This window comes from Anolis sagrei, chromosome 5, assembly GCF_037176765.1.
Source record: "Anolis sagrei isolate rAnoSag1 chromosome 5, rAnoSag1.mat, whole genome shotgun sequence".
Lineage (NCBI taxonomy): Eukaryota > Metazoa > Chordata > Lepidosauria > Squamata > Dactyloidae > Anolis > Anolis sagrei.
Window position 1 is genome coordinate 36685483 of NC_090025.1, and position 16284 is coordinate 36701766.

Consider the following 16284-nt stretch of genomic DNA (forward strand, 5'->3'; position numbering starts at 1 on the left):
TGAACTGATGGCCTAAGCTGAGACAGATGGTATCACTGCCATGTCTGTAGGTATATATGCCTCTTTTTTATTTCCTGTTCTTCCTTTCATTTGTGAAGAGTGAGGGTTTAACACATTTTGAATGACAACTCAATCTTCCTTCAGCACTAGCAATGGGATAGCACCCTTCACTGCACAGGAATATCCCAAGATTTTTCCTCTAACACAATGGTTCTCAACCTTCCTAATGCCGGGACCCCTTAATACAGTTCCTCATATTATAAATGCATAAATAAACCTTTCCCATTAATGCTGATCTTGCAACTATATGCAGCTAAAGGGCATGTATCCCCCCCAATTAAATGAATAGATGAAGAAAATTGTATGCATAATCCTATAGATCAAAGTGACTGCAGTGCTGATTCAGTAATCAGTTTTGCAGCTGTTCCTCCCTTCAATCTTTCAAGCCACCTAACTGTTCCTCTTTTTTTGAAAAGCACAACATGACCACTCACTTAAATGCATTTTCTCCTCTCCCCAGTTGTTTGAAATATTGACCTCAAAAGCAGTTTTATTTTTTGTGTGTTATAATTTAATGAACAGGCAGAAAAGAGTATGTGGGTTCTGGTTCTATGGAAGCCGTAGATTGTTAAGAGAGGTGCTTTGGGAAGGATTACATGTTCACCTTTTAATGTACTCAGCAGCTGGTCGAATATAATCAGATTTAGCTTGATTTAATGACCTGAGTGCAGTAAGCATGCCCCATTCCATAGAATACTTGCTTGCTGAAGTTGCAAGTAAAACTGATCATGAATGATGTAAAAAGATTGTTCAGCACAAATTGCTAAAGTTGGAAGGATGCATAATGTGCTACAACAATAAGGAAAAAAATGACTACCCTGAAAAAAACTAACATCCATAAGAAATTGTTGGGTAAGTGGGCTTATTAACAAAAGACCCTCCTCATAAATGTACAGTAGGGTAACTTAGCAGCAGCAGTGTGACCCAGCACCAGTAGCCCAAAGTGACAAAAAGAAGAAAAAAACACAGAGACCAATGTTATATCTTCCATAGGAGGCTTTTCTTTGTAGTAAAATAATATAGTTGCATTATTTACAAGAACAAGATTTCTATGACACAAATAAAGTTCAACCTTCACACTGGAGCTTCACACACAAGGCCTTCTCATACTGAGGCCTACCTCACACTCTGAGGCCTACTACCACTGAGACCAATTCTCCCTGTGAGGTGTTCTCTCACACAGGCTTCTCTCAGACTAGGCGTTAGTAAGCAACAGGTACACCAGCTTATATTGAACTACAGCTTTCACTGAGTCATTACATCCATTTAACCTGTTCAGTGCTTGACTCACATTTATGTAATTGAAAATATCTAGTTAATTTTTAATATTTCTGATATAAATTACTCTGTATGAGTGTTCCCTTTAGAATGAATAAGAAGGAAATGTTAAGCCAACATTTATAATATTTGTTTTTAATTTCTAATATGAATAATCCCATATCCATTGTTCTGATTTTGCCAGGTACTGAATGTGAACTATGTGTAAAGATCTAGGTATATCAGACTTGGAAGACATGACTAGAACTGCAAATATAGCTATAGCATCTAAATATACTGCTTATAAATCAGGCATGGCAAACTTCTAACTTGGGTGCTGCATGGCGGACCTGAATGAGGTGGGTGGGCCGGGAGGGAGGGGATTCTGCCCAAGTTCCCTCCCTGCCCTTCCCTTCCCTTCCTTTTCTCTTTTGGAGGCAGAAAGTGAAAGAATGATAGGAAACATTTGGATCCCAAAAGGGTTTTATTCAGGATGAGATGACAAAAGGGAGAGAAAAAGTGTATCCAGTAGATCCTGTGTTGCTTTGTTTTTCAGATCATTTTAATTTATGGCAACCCTAAAGTGAACCTATCACAGTTTTCTTGGCAAGATTTATTAAGAGGGGGGTTGTGTATGCTTTCTTCTGAGGATGAGATAGTATCTTACCGAAAGTCACACAGTAGATTTCCATGGCTGAGTGTGGATCCTAGCCCTGGTCTTCAGAGCCATAGTCCAGCACTCAAACTCTTATACCAGACTCTCAGGCTGATGCTTCAAATCTTATATCAGGAATGGGCAGTTTGTACCACAGTTTGTAAAAGTTACATTTAATGCCTTCAAATCTCAACTTCCTTCGGTCAGAACCATTCTGAGATCTGTAGTTCAAACAAGTAGTATATTCAAACAAGTATTATTCCTGAGCACTACAGTGGCCATTAACATAAAGTCATGGGACGCCATGCCTATTTTCAAATGATAGGTCTGTCCCTTCTATAGCAGGTCATTTGGTGGACTGAAGAGGGAGAGAGAAAAGGATTCACCTGTGTTGGGCTTTAGCCTCACAGGTTGATGGAGGCCTCTAAGGGCCCGTCTAAACAGCGACTTTATTGCAGTATCTACCGCAACAAAGAAGGGGCTGTCCAGACAACATTCTGGACAGTTCCAAATTAATTGATAGTGGATTTATTCCATGCCTTCTTGGAAGGTGCGGGATAAGTCCACTATTTCTGGGTCTGGGCTGCAGAATACTGCTGTCCAGACATTGTTCCCAGAGTTTACCAGGCTAAATTAACCTGGTAAACTGTGGGAATACCCACCCCCTCCCCCCAAACCACCAGGCCCCTTAGAAAAGTAATAATAACTTATGTGCCCTCAATTACAAGCCTAGGCTGGCTCTCCCAGCTCGTAGAAATGATGCGCCAGGAGAGCAGAGTGGGGGAGGAAGGAGGAAAATCACTAGTCCTGGGAAGAGGCGGCCCTAGGTAATTTTCAACTGTAAGCAAACAGTATTTTGCCCCCCCCCCCCCCCAACCAATCACTGATATATATTTTCTGTTTGTCGTGGGAGTTCTGTGTGCCATATTTGGTTCAATTCCATCATTGGTGGAGTTCAGAATGCTCTTTGATTGCAGGTGAACTATACATCCCAGTAACTACAACTTGCATATGTCAAGGTCTATTTTCCCCCAAGATCACCTCAAGAGCGCCCCTGGGCAAAATCAACTATACTACAAATGCTTACTTTGTGTAATGGGTTGAGCCGCCCCTGGTCCCGGGAGAACATCTGGACATCCACCCCAGAAAGCATGCACTTTCTTGGGTGGGTGTGGACAGGTCCCCAGAAACATCTGCACTTTTTTTTTAATGTGTATGCTTCTGGGATAAAGGCCTGTCTGGATCCGACCTAAGAGATTGTCCCTGAAGAACTACAGCCCTTGGGATACACCTGCTTTAGTTACATGGGAGGAGATCCTAATGTACATATGCAAAGGGATCTTGTACCCCCTTTGGGACTGAGAGAAAGAAGTTGGTAACATAATCTTTCATAGCCGTAATTCTACTTCAGGAGACTTATTTTGGAGTAAACATGCCCAGATTAGAAATCAACAAATGTATCAATTTGAAAATTGGAGAGGGGTGCTTACCTTTAATGGTTGTGTAGAAGAGGTTAGATGTTACACAATCAAGTAACCAATTCTCTCTTCTGTACAACATTTAAAGATATAGGAGGCCCCTCCAGCTTTCCTCTGGCAGCCCTGTGCACTATGTTCTGCATTTTATAGCTTTCAGTAATTTTTCCCTGTGATGCGGATTACTATTTTGAGTCTTAATCATTTCCTGTTTTGGTAAAATTTACACATGATTATTGAGATCCCACTGAACTCCTTACAGGTATTTAAAATTCAGAATGGTGTCAAATTACACACAGGGATGAGTCACATCCAATTTGAGTCAATGTCAAAACTCTTGCTTATTATAATTGAGCCAGGCAGCATTTATTCTATTGCCGAGGGAACAGCAACTGATTTTCATGAGGCCAGAATAGTTCAGATTCTAATGGGTGGATGCTTCCAACAGGCAATGCCTGTTTGTTTTGAAGATTTATGTACTGCCTTTCATTGAAGTGATTCTGAAGCTGGCTTACCAGCAAGAGGCAGTAATAATTCACCACCCCCTTTGTCTCTCATTCATACACAATGACACCAGCCTGCAGTGCTTAGTCTTCTGGATGATGAATGAGACCAACATGTGAGTCCCTTGGTTCTAGGGTCCCAGAGCTACTGGAAGCTGAACTTGAGTGTTATTTTTGGCAAGAAGTGGGTGAGCCAAGATTGTTGCTTTCAGGGACATAGCTGAGAAAAGCAACTCTTTTGGACTGCTGTTCCTAAAATCTCCCAGTCAGATAGCCATACTACAGGGAAAACCAGCTGATTCCTAATCCATCTAAAATGCAGACATGTGCTTTTCACCTTAAAAATAGACAAGCATCTCTAGCTTTGAGGATTACCTAGGAAGTAATCCCACTGAAGCATTTAGCACACCAAAATACCTGGGAGTCACTCTGGACTATGCTCTGACTTATAAGAAGCACTGCTTGAATACCAAGCAAAAAGTGGGTGCTAGAAATAATATCATACAAAAGCTGACTAGCAAAACCTGGGGTTCACAACCAGACACAGTGATGACATCTGCCCTTGCCCTTTCCTACTTTGCTGCTGAATACACACCCCCAGAGTGGAATACATAGCACCACATTAAAACAGTGGATGTGGCTCTTAATGAGACATGCCACATTATCACAGATTGGCTACGTCCCACACCACTGGAGAAATTATACTGTTTAGCCGGTATTTCACCACTTGACATCTGTTGGGAAGTAGCAGCCAATAATGACATAATAATGATCATGACAGTGACATCTCTGGCCCATCCTCTGGTTGGATATCAGCCAGCATGCCAACACCTTAAATCAAGAAACAGCTTCCTTAAGATCAAGAGAGATACTCGCAGGAGCAACTCAGCAAGCGAGAATCCAAAAGTGGCAGGCTAAAACTCAGCACCTTAATCAGTGGCTGATACTGGATGAGAAACTCCCCCCTGGGCACACAGAAGATTGGGCAACCTGGAAGGCTGCCCTTTGGCACCACAAGATACACAGGCAACCTTTAGAAATGGGGCTACAAAATGGAGTCCATGACATGCAAGTGTGGAGAAGAGCAAACCACACACCCTCTACTACAATGCAACCTGAGCCCTGCTACATGCACAATGGAGGACCTTCTTACAGCAACATGAGAGGCTAGCTACTGGTCAAAGGACGTTTAGTATAATGCCAAGTTATTAAACTTTGTGCTTTTAAATACATGTTAACTGTACTCTTAACTCGCTTCTGACATGATAAATAAAATAGCCATACTCTGATATATATATATATATATATATATATATATCTCAAATTATGGGATTGAACTATTTCCCCTCCCTAGTTAAAATGCCATTATTCCTGAGAATTGGATAGATGTGTATTGCAGACTCCCAATGTCCCCTTGTCCTCTGACTGGTGGCCAAAGAGTGCTTCCCTTCAGCAATTGAGTCCCAACACAATGCTTAGCTGATTCCCCATCACCCACTTGGCCTTTGTATAAATTCATAGCCCCACATCCGGAAGATGTATTTGTTTGCTTAGCCAAGGCCAAAGGACATTTCTATAAATATATTATATAGGTCTGAAAGTTATTTTTGGCTGGGCTCCATATGTCTCTAGAGGAAATCCAGTAGCTTTGCTTGTTATGAAAATAGCGCACCAAATGAACAACTATTGAAGAAAGCTGTAAAACAGAATGAGAGCTGGAGAAAAGAAATAAAAATTCTATTCAAACCATAAGAGATAAGCGTAAGCGTGGGGCACTGGGTCAGAATATGATGTTGGAGATGGGATCTGGAATGAACACTGAAATAAAAAACAATGATCTATTGTTCAAAAGGCAACAGAGAAGTAAATGCAATTAATATAATTATCTCTTGCCTAAGATAGCATAAACAGTTGCAGAATGATTGTTGACCTATCAGGAAATAATTAGTTCAGACATCGTTCTTGGGTTACATGGGGCTGATTTATTTAAATTACTTACAACTTATAATGAGCACTCAGTATGGGATTTACCAAGGTAAGAGGTCAGCCACATGCAGGGGTGGCTCAACCCATTATGCAAAGTAAGCATTTGCAGTATAGTTGATTTTGCCCATGGGTGCTCTTGAGGCGCTCTTGGGGGAAAATAGACCTTGACATATGCAAGTTGTAGTTACTGGTATGTATAGTTCACCTACAATCAAAGAGCATTCTGAACTCCACCAATGATGGAATTGAACCAAATATAGCACACAGAACTCCCACGATGAACAGAAAATATATATCAGTGATTGGTTGGGGGCAAAATACTATTTGCTTACCGTTGAAAATTACCTAGGGCCGCCTCTGGCCACATGAGAGCATGGTTGTAAAAGTGTGCTGCAGTGTGTTTTAAACTGCCATAAGCAAAGTCAGGGGAAAGTCAAAAAGAAAGCCCTTAAGGTGCATCAGCATGCTTCAGTGTAAACCACATTGCAGGGTAAAATCAGCCCCACAGAATGTCAATTGCTGTGCAGATACGCAAAGCACTGTGCTAATGTGCACATACGCATGGATCCTGGAACCAATTCAAGGCCAACCTCCATGGCTTGTGTAATCATGACCTCAAAGTGGTTCCAAGATCTCCTATGTAATCATCACATAATGAAACCACTTTGTTCAATACTATGTGGTCAGTGTAGATGTGGTCTAATGGTTTTATATTACAAGGTTTTAAATTAAATTACAAGAGGGTAGATTTCAGTTGAACATAAAGAAGGAAGTCCTTGGCAATAGTGAGAACATTTTGGCAATGGAACCAATTGCTTAGAGAGGTGGTGGAGTCTCCTTCACTGGACGTCTTAAAAACAGGATGGACAGGTATCTATCGGGGATGCTCTACCTGGAAATTCTCATGGTCTGTTGGGCCCTTCCAACTCTATAATTATATGACAAATTGGTGCCTTTAAGTGTGTAACTTGTGTTCCATTATACCAGTGGTTCCCAATTTTTGGATGTCCAGGTTTTTTGGACTTTAGCTCTCACAGCTCTTAACAGCTGGTAAGGTGGCTGAGATTTCAGAGAGCTGAAGTCCAAAACACCTGGATATCCAAAAGTTGGGATCCACTACATTATACAAAACCTTCCTCCTCCCCCCCCCCCCCCTAACTGCTAGCGACTGTCTGCTTAAGAGTATCACCCTATGGCAATTGTCCCTCGTGTCTACAAGATATAGTATAAAGTAGGTGTAAGACTCTCTGGAGAAAGGGAGAAAATTCCCATCTAGTCCTCACATGGCCAGCTAATAGATACAGTTGCATAATAGGGTGGGTTGAGAAATCGTTGAAAGAAGGGGTCACAAGAGCAGTGAAGGATTAAACGTTTTCACAACAGAATTGTTTCCACAACAAATTAGAGACTATCATAAGATGTCATCAGTCTAAGACAGGGGTCCACAAACTTTTTAAACAGAGGGCCAGGTCACAGTCCCTCAAACTGTTGGAGGGCTGGATTATAATTTGGAAAAAAAAAAGAATGAATTCCTATGCACACTGCACATATCATATTTGTAGATGGCTGATGATATAGGATTGTTGTTGTGGTTGTTGTGTGCTTTCAAGTCATTTCAGACTTAGGTTGACCCTGAGCGAGGGCCGGGTAAATGACCTCGGAGGGCCGTATCCGGCCCCTGGGCCTTAGTTTGAGGACCCCTGGTCTAAGACATGTACCCAGGTTTTCTCAGCTGGACAGAAGGAAGATGTGGCAATGGTAGAATAGGTGATTACATGATAATTTCATATCTAATGGAAAGGTCTGTGAGAAGAAGCCAAATCTATTGTTTAGATTGGAAAAGGAACTTGAGAGTAGGGAACCTCTTGGGTGGGAGAAATTTTGGGAAAAAGAATGTTTTGCAGAGTGAGTAGAGCTGTTTAAGCATTTTACTAAATGCATGCACAAGCTTCCTGTACCTGTATTCAGTTGTTAATTACAGGAGAGATGCATTCATGCTCAGCAAGCTGAATACGGGCAGAATCAAACTCTCTCTGTTTGCTTGCTCTAGTACAGCCTGCAAAAATAATGACTTCAGTAGTGCTGATTAAACACATAGTTGAAGTAAATCCTTGGCATACTGAATTTGTTTCACTTCCTGAAATAATTTCCTATGGAAGAATAGAGTTCATATACAGGAATTGGTATGTCACTTCAGGTTGTTTTTGCTGCTGAGTGTGCCTTTTTTAAAATTGCAACAAGAAAACTCTCTGTGCTGTTACAATTGTAACTACAGTATTAATTTTTTTTGTAAAAAAGGCTTAACGTATCCGTTACTTATGTTACTTTGAGGTCAATTTGCAAAGCGATCCTATCAATGTTTACTCAACAGTAAGTCCTAGCAAGTTCAAGAGCTTGTGTTGTCGAAGGCTTTCATGGCCAGAATCACTGGGTTACTGTGAGTTTTCCGGGCTGTATGGCCATGTTCCAGAAGCATTCTCTCCTGACATTTCACCCACATCTATAGCAGGCATCCTCAGAGGTTGTGAGGTTTGTTGGAGACTAGACAAGTGGGGTTAATATATCTGTGGAAAGTCTAGGGTGAGGAAAAGAGTTTTTTAAAATACTGGTAGCCACATTTTGTTCACTTTCATGGTGTCCTCCTTTCTGTTGAAATTGCCCACATGATTGTGGATTTTAATGGCTTCTTTGTGTAGTCTGACATGCTAGTTGTTGGAGTGGTCCAGCATTTCTGTGTTCTCAAATAATATGCTGTGTCCAGATTGGTTCATCAGAAAAGGAGGAAATCATGAAAATGAACGAAATCTGGCTACCAGTATTAAAAAAAACCTCTAAAATCAGGACAGTAAATAAAGGGCAACACTTAAAAAAAAGAGAATTCAAGACTATAATAAATCAGGGCCAGCTAACATCTGAAGCTCTCGGTGGCATAGTGGGTTAAACCCTTGTGTGGGCAAATCTGAAGACCAACAGATTGGAAGTTTGAATCCAGGGAAAGCACGGGTGAGCTCCCTCCATCAGCTCCAGCTCCCCATGCAGGGACATGAGAAAAACCTCCCATAAGGATGGTAAAACATCAAAAACATCTGGGCAACATCCTTGCAGACAGCCAATTCTCTCACACCAGAAGCAACTTGCCGTTTTTCAAGAGAAAAAAACGAACGTCCAACAAAGGATTCCCCTGGGCAGCAACCAGCCAAGCTTTGAAGCTGCAAGGCCATTAAATGCTAGTCAAGGTGGCCAAATGCAACATTCACACTAGCCTCAAACAGATAAGAATTATTTCTCCCACCCTGGACATTCCACAGATATATAAATCACACTCGCCTAGTTTCCAACAAACCTCACAACCTCTGACAATGCCTCCCATAGATGTTGGTGAAGCGTCAGAAGAGAATGCTTCTGGAACATGGCCATACAGCTGGGAAAACTCACAGCAACCCACAGTTGCCCCAACTATGCTGAATGTTTATATTTGAAATGCCAGAACAGCTTTTTTTCTATGGTTCAAAATAAGGATTTGTTTAAAATTGAAGTGAACCTAAAGTACTCAAAGTATATGCAAAAATAGTCTGTTCCTGCGATGGGATTTCCAAACACTTTCAGTGCATCTACACTATAGAATTAATGCAGCTTGACATCACTTTACCTGCCAGGACTCAATGCTATAGTATCAAGGCAACTGCAGTTTTTACAAGGTCTTTAGCCTTCTCCGCCAAAGAGTGCAAACTGCAACTCCTATGATTCCATTACATTGAGACATGGCAGTTAAAGGGTTTCAAACTGCATTAATTCTACAGTGCAGACATACCTTTTCTCTCACTTTAGTTTGTTTTGTTCATCAAAAGGCCTCTCCTTGGCAGTGGCTTGCACTAACGAAAGGGGTGGGGAGGTTGCTGCTGAGATAAAGTTGTTTTTCTTTATTATTTTTAATAAAGATTGGGTAAGCAATAAGTTTTGATTTCTGTCACAAGTTTTAGCAGGTCAACAGAACTTTAGAGAAATAATAGCAGCAAGGTAAACATCCTAAAGGCACCAGATCCTGTCTGATCTTGGAAACTAAGCAGGGTCAGCACTTGTCAGTGCCTGAATGGGAATCAGCCGCAGGCTATATTTCAGAGGAAAGAACTGGCCAAACCACCTCTGATTACTGCTTTCCTAAGAAAACCCTATGAAATGCATGTGGTCGCCATAAATTGACATGCGACTTGACGGCACCTGCATATATAGGCTTGCATTATATTGCACACTGCCATGGTATACATTTCACTCATTCAGCGGGTCTATTCTAGCTGGGGTTGCAAATTAATTCAAGTTAATATGATCCTGCAACTGGATGCAAAAATACATGATTTATTTATGGTAAAATTAAATAGCACTCTGTTAAAAAAATCTTGATTTTCAGAACTGCATTTCCTAAATGTTTCTTGAGAAGATATAGACAATTATTAATTATATAATCATGTAACTTACATTACATTAAACATAATTAAACATAATATCATGCAAATTAGTTTTCATTGTATAACTAGTGCATTTTTGTGTGTGGCTCTTTCCTTCCTTCCTCTTTGCCTCATACACCTTCTCCTTTCTCGTTTCTTTCTTTCCTTTATCCCTTGCATTTTCTCATACATCTTCCCCACTTCTTCCTTTCTGTGTTCTCTTTCTTTTTTTTTTTTATCCATCCCTCCTTTCATTCATGGCTTCAAACGACAAGAAAGGAGATTCCATCTGAACATTAGGAAGAGCTTCCTGACTGTGAGAGGCGTTCAGCAGTGGAACTCTCTGCCCCAGAGTGTGGTAGAGGCTCCTTCTTTGGATGCTTTTAAACAAATGCTGGATGGCCAACTGTTGGGGGTGCTTTGAATGCAATTTTCCTGCTTCTCATCAGGGGGTTGGACTGGATGGCCCATGAGGTCTCTTTCAACTCTAGTATTCAATGATTCTATCTCTTCATTCTTCCCTTTATTATAATAATCATCAACATCATTTCTCCCCTTCCTTTCTTTTTTTCTTTCTCTTTCCTTCCATTCCCTTAGAACTTTCTCCCTTTATTTTCTCTTCCTATTTATAATCCAGTCGACCTTACCACACAAATGCTAAAATATAGTCCAAGGATGCATCTACACTGTAGAATTGTTTCAGTTTGAGACCACTTTAATGCTATGGAATCATGGGGATTGCAATTTTAAAAAGCCTTGCTCTGCCAAAGTGCTTCACCAAACCACAACCCCCAGGATTCCATAACATTGAACTGTAGCAGTTAAATCAGACATAGGGAAACTTGGATCACACATCGGACACTTCCCAAGTGTCTAGGACTGTGTGATGTATCGGCGAATAATGTGCAGATCCCAGTAGGGTGGCATTTTGCAGCTGACAGATGGTAATTTTATCAACGCCGATTGTGTTTAAGTGCAGGCCAAGGTCTTTAGGCACTGCACCCAGTGTGCCGATCACCACTGGGACCACCTTTATTGTCTTGTGCCAGAGTCTTTGCAGTTTGATCGTTAAATCCTATTATTATTATGGGGCTACAAAGTTGAATCCACGACATGCGAGTGTGGAGAAGAGCAAACCACTGACCACCTGCTGCAATGCAACCTGAGCCCTGCCACATGCACCATGGAAGACCTTCTTGCAGCAACACCAGAAGCACTCCAAGTAGCCAGATACTGGTCAAAGGACATTTAATCAGCTACCAAGTTTGCAAAATTTGTGTTTTTTTTAATCTGTTTGTTTGTTTTGTTCTGTTAGAAATGTAATACAATGTTCTGGTTGTGGATGACACGATAAATAAAATAAATAATAAATTTATTATTATTATTATTTGAACCACAACAAGATGAGTCCACAGCAGACACTCTGCTGGCTGTTTAATTGGATCACACGTCGGACACTTCCCAAGTGTCTAGGACTGTGTGATGTATCTGCAATTAATGCGTGCAGATCCCAGTAAGGTGGCTTTTTGCAGCTGGCAACTGGTAATTTCGTCAGCGCCGACAGTGTTTAAGTGCAGGCCAAGGTCATTAGGCATTGCATCCAGTGTGCCGATCACCACTGGGACCACCTTTACTGTCTTGTGCCAGAGTCTTTGCAGTTTGATTTTTAAATCCTCATATCGTGTCAGCTTTTCCAGTTGTTTCTCTGCAATCCTGCTGTCACCTGGGATTGCGACATCAACAATCCATACTTTGTTTTTTAATACAATTGTGAAGTCAGGAGTATTATGCTCCAAAACTCTGTCTGAATCTGGAAGTCCCAGAGGAGTTTGACATGTTCATTCTCTGTGACTTTTCCCGGCTTGTGATCCCACCAGTTCTTTGTCGCAGGCAGATGGTATTTGTAGCACAAGTTCCAATGAATCATCTGAGCAGCGGTGTTGTGCCTCTGCTTGTAGTCTGTCTGCGCGATCTTCTTGCAGCAGCTCAGGATACTATATTATTATTATTATTGACACAAAAGCACAGTATGTCACAGCAAACGAGATGTATATGCTGGATTTTGTATCACAAAATCACAAGTCGAACACTTATTACTAAAATGATCAAGGGTCTGGAGAACAAGCCCTATGAGGAGTAGCTTAAGGAGCTGGGCATGTTTAGCCTGAAGAAGAGAAGTCTGAGAGGAGATATGATAGCCATGTATAAATAGGTGAGAGGAAGCCACAGGGAGGAGGGAGCAAGCTTGTTTTCTGCTTCCTTGGAGACTAGGACGCAATGGAACAATGGCTTCAAACTACAAGAGAGGAGATTCCACCTGAACATGAGGAAGAACTTCCTGACTGTGAGAGCTGTTCAGCAGTGGAACTCTCTGCCCCGGAGTGTGGTAGAGGCTCCCTCTTTGGAAGCTTTTAAACAGAGGCTGGATGGCCATCTGTCAGGGGTGATTTGAATGCAATATTCCTGCTTCTTGGCAGGGGGTTGGACTGGATGGCCCATGAGGTCTCTTCCAACTCTTTGATTCTATGATTCTATTATTATTAGGGTTGTTGTAGGTTTTTCCCGGCTATATTCTCCCCTACGAGCCATCCGAACGTGTTCTCCCCTACGAACCATCAAGACCACTAAGATCGTCTGGAGGGGCCCTGCTCTCGGTCCCTCCGCCTGCACAAGCACGGCTGGTGGGGACGAGGGACAGGGCCTTCTCGATGGTGGCCCCTCGACTTTGGAACTGCCATTAGAGATCAGAACTGCCCCCTCCCTCATGACGTTCAGGAAACTAACAAAGACCTGGTTGTGGAACGCGGCATTTGACAACTGATTTAATTCTTTGCCCACATGAAAGGAGGATGATGAACGGGATTGTGATGGTGTCGGACGATTTGGCTCTTTTAACTGGGATGATAATGTTTTAATGTGTATGGTGCTGATATTTTAATCGTGTAATGAAGTGGCATTGTGTTGTTATTGTATATTTTTTGTATGTTAACACATGTTGTGAACCGGTCCGAATCCCTCTTTGAAGGTGAGAGGGTCGGTATATAAAACCTCGAAATAAATAATAAATAAATAAAATATGGCCATGTTCTGGAGGCTGGATGGCCATCTGTCAGGGGTGATTTGAATACAATATTCCTGCTTCTTGGCAGGGGGTTGGACTGGATGGCCCATGAGGTCTCTTCCAACTCTTTGATTCTATGATTCTATGATTATTATTATTATTATTATTATTATTATTATTATTATTATTATTATTATGTTGCTGGTGTTAAAGTGATATCAAACTGCAAGAACGTGCCCAAGTGTACCCTGAAGTTGAGAGTCCTGTGTGAATCTACTTGTTATTCTATGTTCCTCCGCTTCCACTCTTAAGTAGAGGTTAACGTGATTCCTATTGGTTGCCAGCCCCTTCGTTGCCAACCTCCTTTTTCCGGCTAGAAGCCATTACCGATTGGTCAGCGCGGAAAGGTCCTGCCCGGTGATTGGCTGGAAGGGGTGAGGGGGTGGAGCCCGCCGGTGTTTGCCACCAGCGGTGGAGGCGGCGCCGGTTTCCGGGTTCGTAGTAAAGCAACAGCGGAGCCCGTGCTGGAGGAAAGCAAGCGGACAATGGGGTGAGTGAGGCGAGGCAGGGGGCTGTTTGCCATGTTGGGCGGAGGCCCCGTTCAGGAAGGAGGCGCCAGGCCTCACCTGCCAAGTGGGGTCCTCTTTGGGGCAGCTGAAGGGAGGGTGCAGCTCATCGCTGCCTGAAGAGAAGTAGGCCTGCTATTGCTCCCCTTTTAGGCCCAAATAGGGCCCTTGGTGCCCACTGGGGGTTGGTTCTCCGTGGATACTCATGTCCCATTGCACACAAAGGCCTAGGCCAGGCATGGGCAAACTTGGGCCCTCCAGGTGTTTTGGACTTCAACTCCCACAATTCCTAACAGCCAGGCATGGGCAAACTTGGGCCCTCCAGCCGGTAGGCTGTTAGGAATTGTGGGAGTTGAAGTCCAAAACACCTGGAGGGTCCAAGTTTGCCCATGCCTGGCCTAGTAATATAGAATCCCTTGTCCAAAATGGCAACATTCTGAATTTTATATATATATACTAGCCGTTCCCTGCCACGCGTTGCTGTGGCCCAGTCTGGTGATCTGGAAAATTAAAGTAATGAGAAAGTGTTGGTTTCTAATATATGTAATGTCTTTCTGCTTGTGGGTAAACAGCATTTCTTGCTGTGGAGCCCCCGGAGGTGCAGTGGGTTGGGTTAAAGACCTGTGCCAGCAGGACTGAAGACCGACAGGTCGCAGGTTCTAATCCGGGGAGAGGCGGATGAGCTCCCTCTATCAGCTCCAGCTCCTCATGCGGGGACATGAGAGAAGCCTCCCACAAGGATGATAAATACATCAAAAATCATTTGGGCGTCCCCTGGGCAACGTCCTTGCAGATGGCCAATTCTCTCACAACAGGATGCTCCTGACACGACAAAAAATAATAAAAAATAAAAATCCTGCTGTTTCTTTGCCAGTGTTGATGTGGAGAGTGTCTGGTTTGCCTACTCTGGAACATGCAACATATCATTGTCCTTCTTTAGGGGTCCCTTTCAAATCTTTGATACTGCATCTATCATATACATGTGTGTGTGAGTGTGTGTGTACAAATGGCTGGATGGCCCTTTGTCAGGAGGGCTTTGATTGTTTTCTTGCCCTGGTGAAGGGAGTTGGACTGGATGACCTTAAGGCAGCATTTCTCAACCTGGGAAGTCAAGACCCGAAGGGGGCATCACCAGGGAGGTGTCAGAAAGGTCACCAAAGACCACCAGAAAACACAGTATTTTCTGTTGGTCATAAGAGTTCTCTGTGGGATGTTTGGCCCATTCCCATTGTTGGTGGGGTTCAGAATGCTCTTTGATCATAGGTGAACTATAAATTCCAGCAACTACAACTCCCAAATGAAAAAATCATAATCCTTGTGTAGTGAGGCGTTTTTTTGCCAAATTTGGTGTGGTTTCGTTAATTGGTTCTTTTGTTTTTAAGGTACTCTTTATGCACAGAGCATTTTTAGATAGATAGATAGATAGATAGATAGATAGATAGTCAACCTTTGGAAGCAGAATCCGTGGATATGGAGGGCCAGCTGTCCCCCTCTTTTAAGTGTTCATTGCGTAGCATCAATTTATTATCATAATTTAAATTTTATTTCTTACCCCCCCCCCTCCTCATGGCTCAAGGCAGGTTACAAAACAATTGTAATACACCAGCACAGCAAAAACACTACAAATGCACATACTAAGCCGCTATTGGCAAACTTGGGCCCTCCAGGTGTTTTGGACTTCAACTCCCACAATTCCTAACAGCCCTCCAAAACACCTGGAGGGCCCAAGTTTGCCCATGCCTGCACTTAAGTGTACATCCATAAAAGTTACATACCAAAATATATCTCTATGAAATACATATTAAAATACACAAAAGAGAGATCAAACAAAGGGCATTTAAAATTCATGTCTAAAGCTTGTCTGGGTAGGCCTGCTAGAAGACAGAGGTCTTTACATAGTTTTTAAATTCTGACAGCTCATTTAGAGTTCTTCCATCAGGTTATTCCACAGTCTTGAGGCAGTCGATAAAAAGGTCCTCTGGGTTGTCAATCAGGTTCTGGCTGCTTGGGTTTTACCCCCTCTCTCTGAGGACCACAGTATGTGGGGCGGATTGTACGGGAGAAAGCAATCCTTTAGATAACCCGGACCCAAACTGTGTACGGCTTTAAAGGTCAAAACCCACACTTTGTACTTTGCCCAGAAACTAATAGGCAGCCAGTGGAATTACTTTAGGATAGATGTGATATGCTCACTTGTTGTTGTTGTTGTTGTTGTTGTTGTTGTTGTTATGTTACTGTAACCAATCTGGCTACTGTACTTTGAACCAGCTGGAGTTTCC

General features: G+C 42.4%; 1 protein-coding gene across 12 annotated transcripts in view; it reads left to right on the plus strand.

Annotated features, from left to right (window-relative positions):
• The first annotated feature begins 13883 nt into the window (after positions 1-13883).
• The window catches only part of BLTP1 (bridge-like lipid transfer protein family member 1), a 150026-nt gene continuing 147625 nt past the window's right edge, over positions 13884-16284 (plus strand). For all 12 annotated transcript variants that reach the window (XM_060778979.2, XM_060778980.2, XM_060778985.2 and 9 more), the window contains exon 1: positions 13884-13989. The gene's annotated coding sequence lies outside the window, so the exon portion shown is untranslated. The remainder of the gene's footprint in view (positions 13990-16284) is intronic.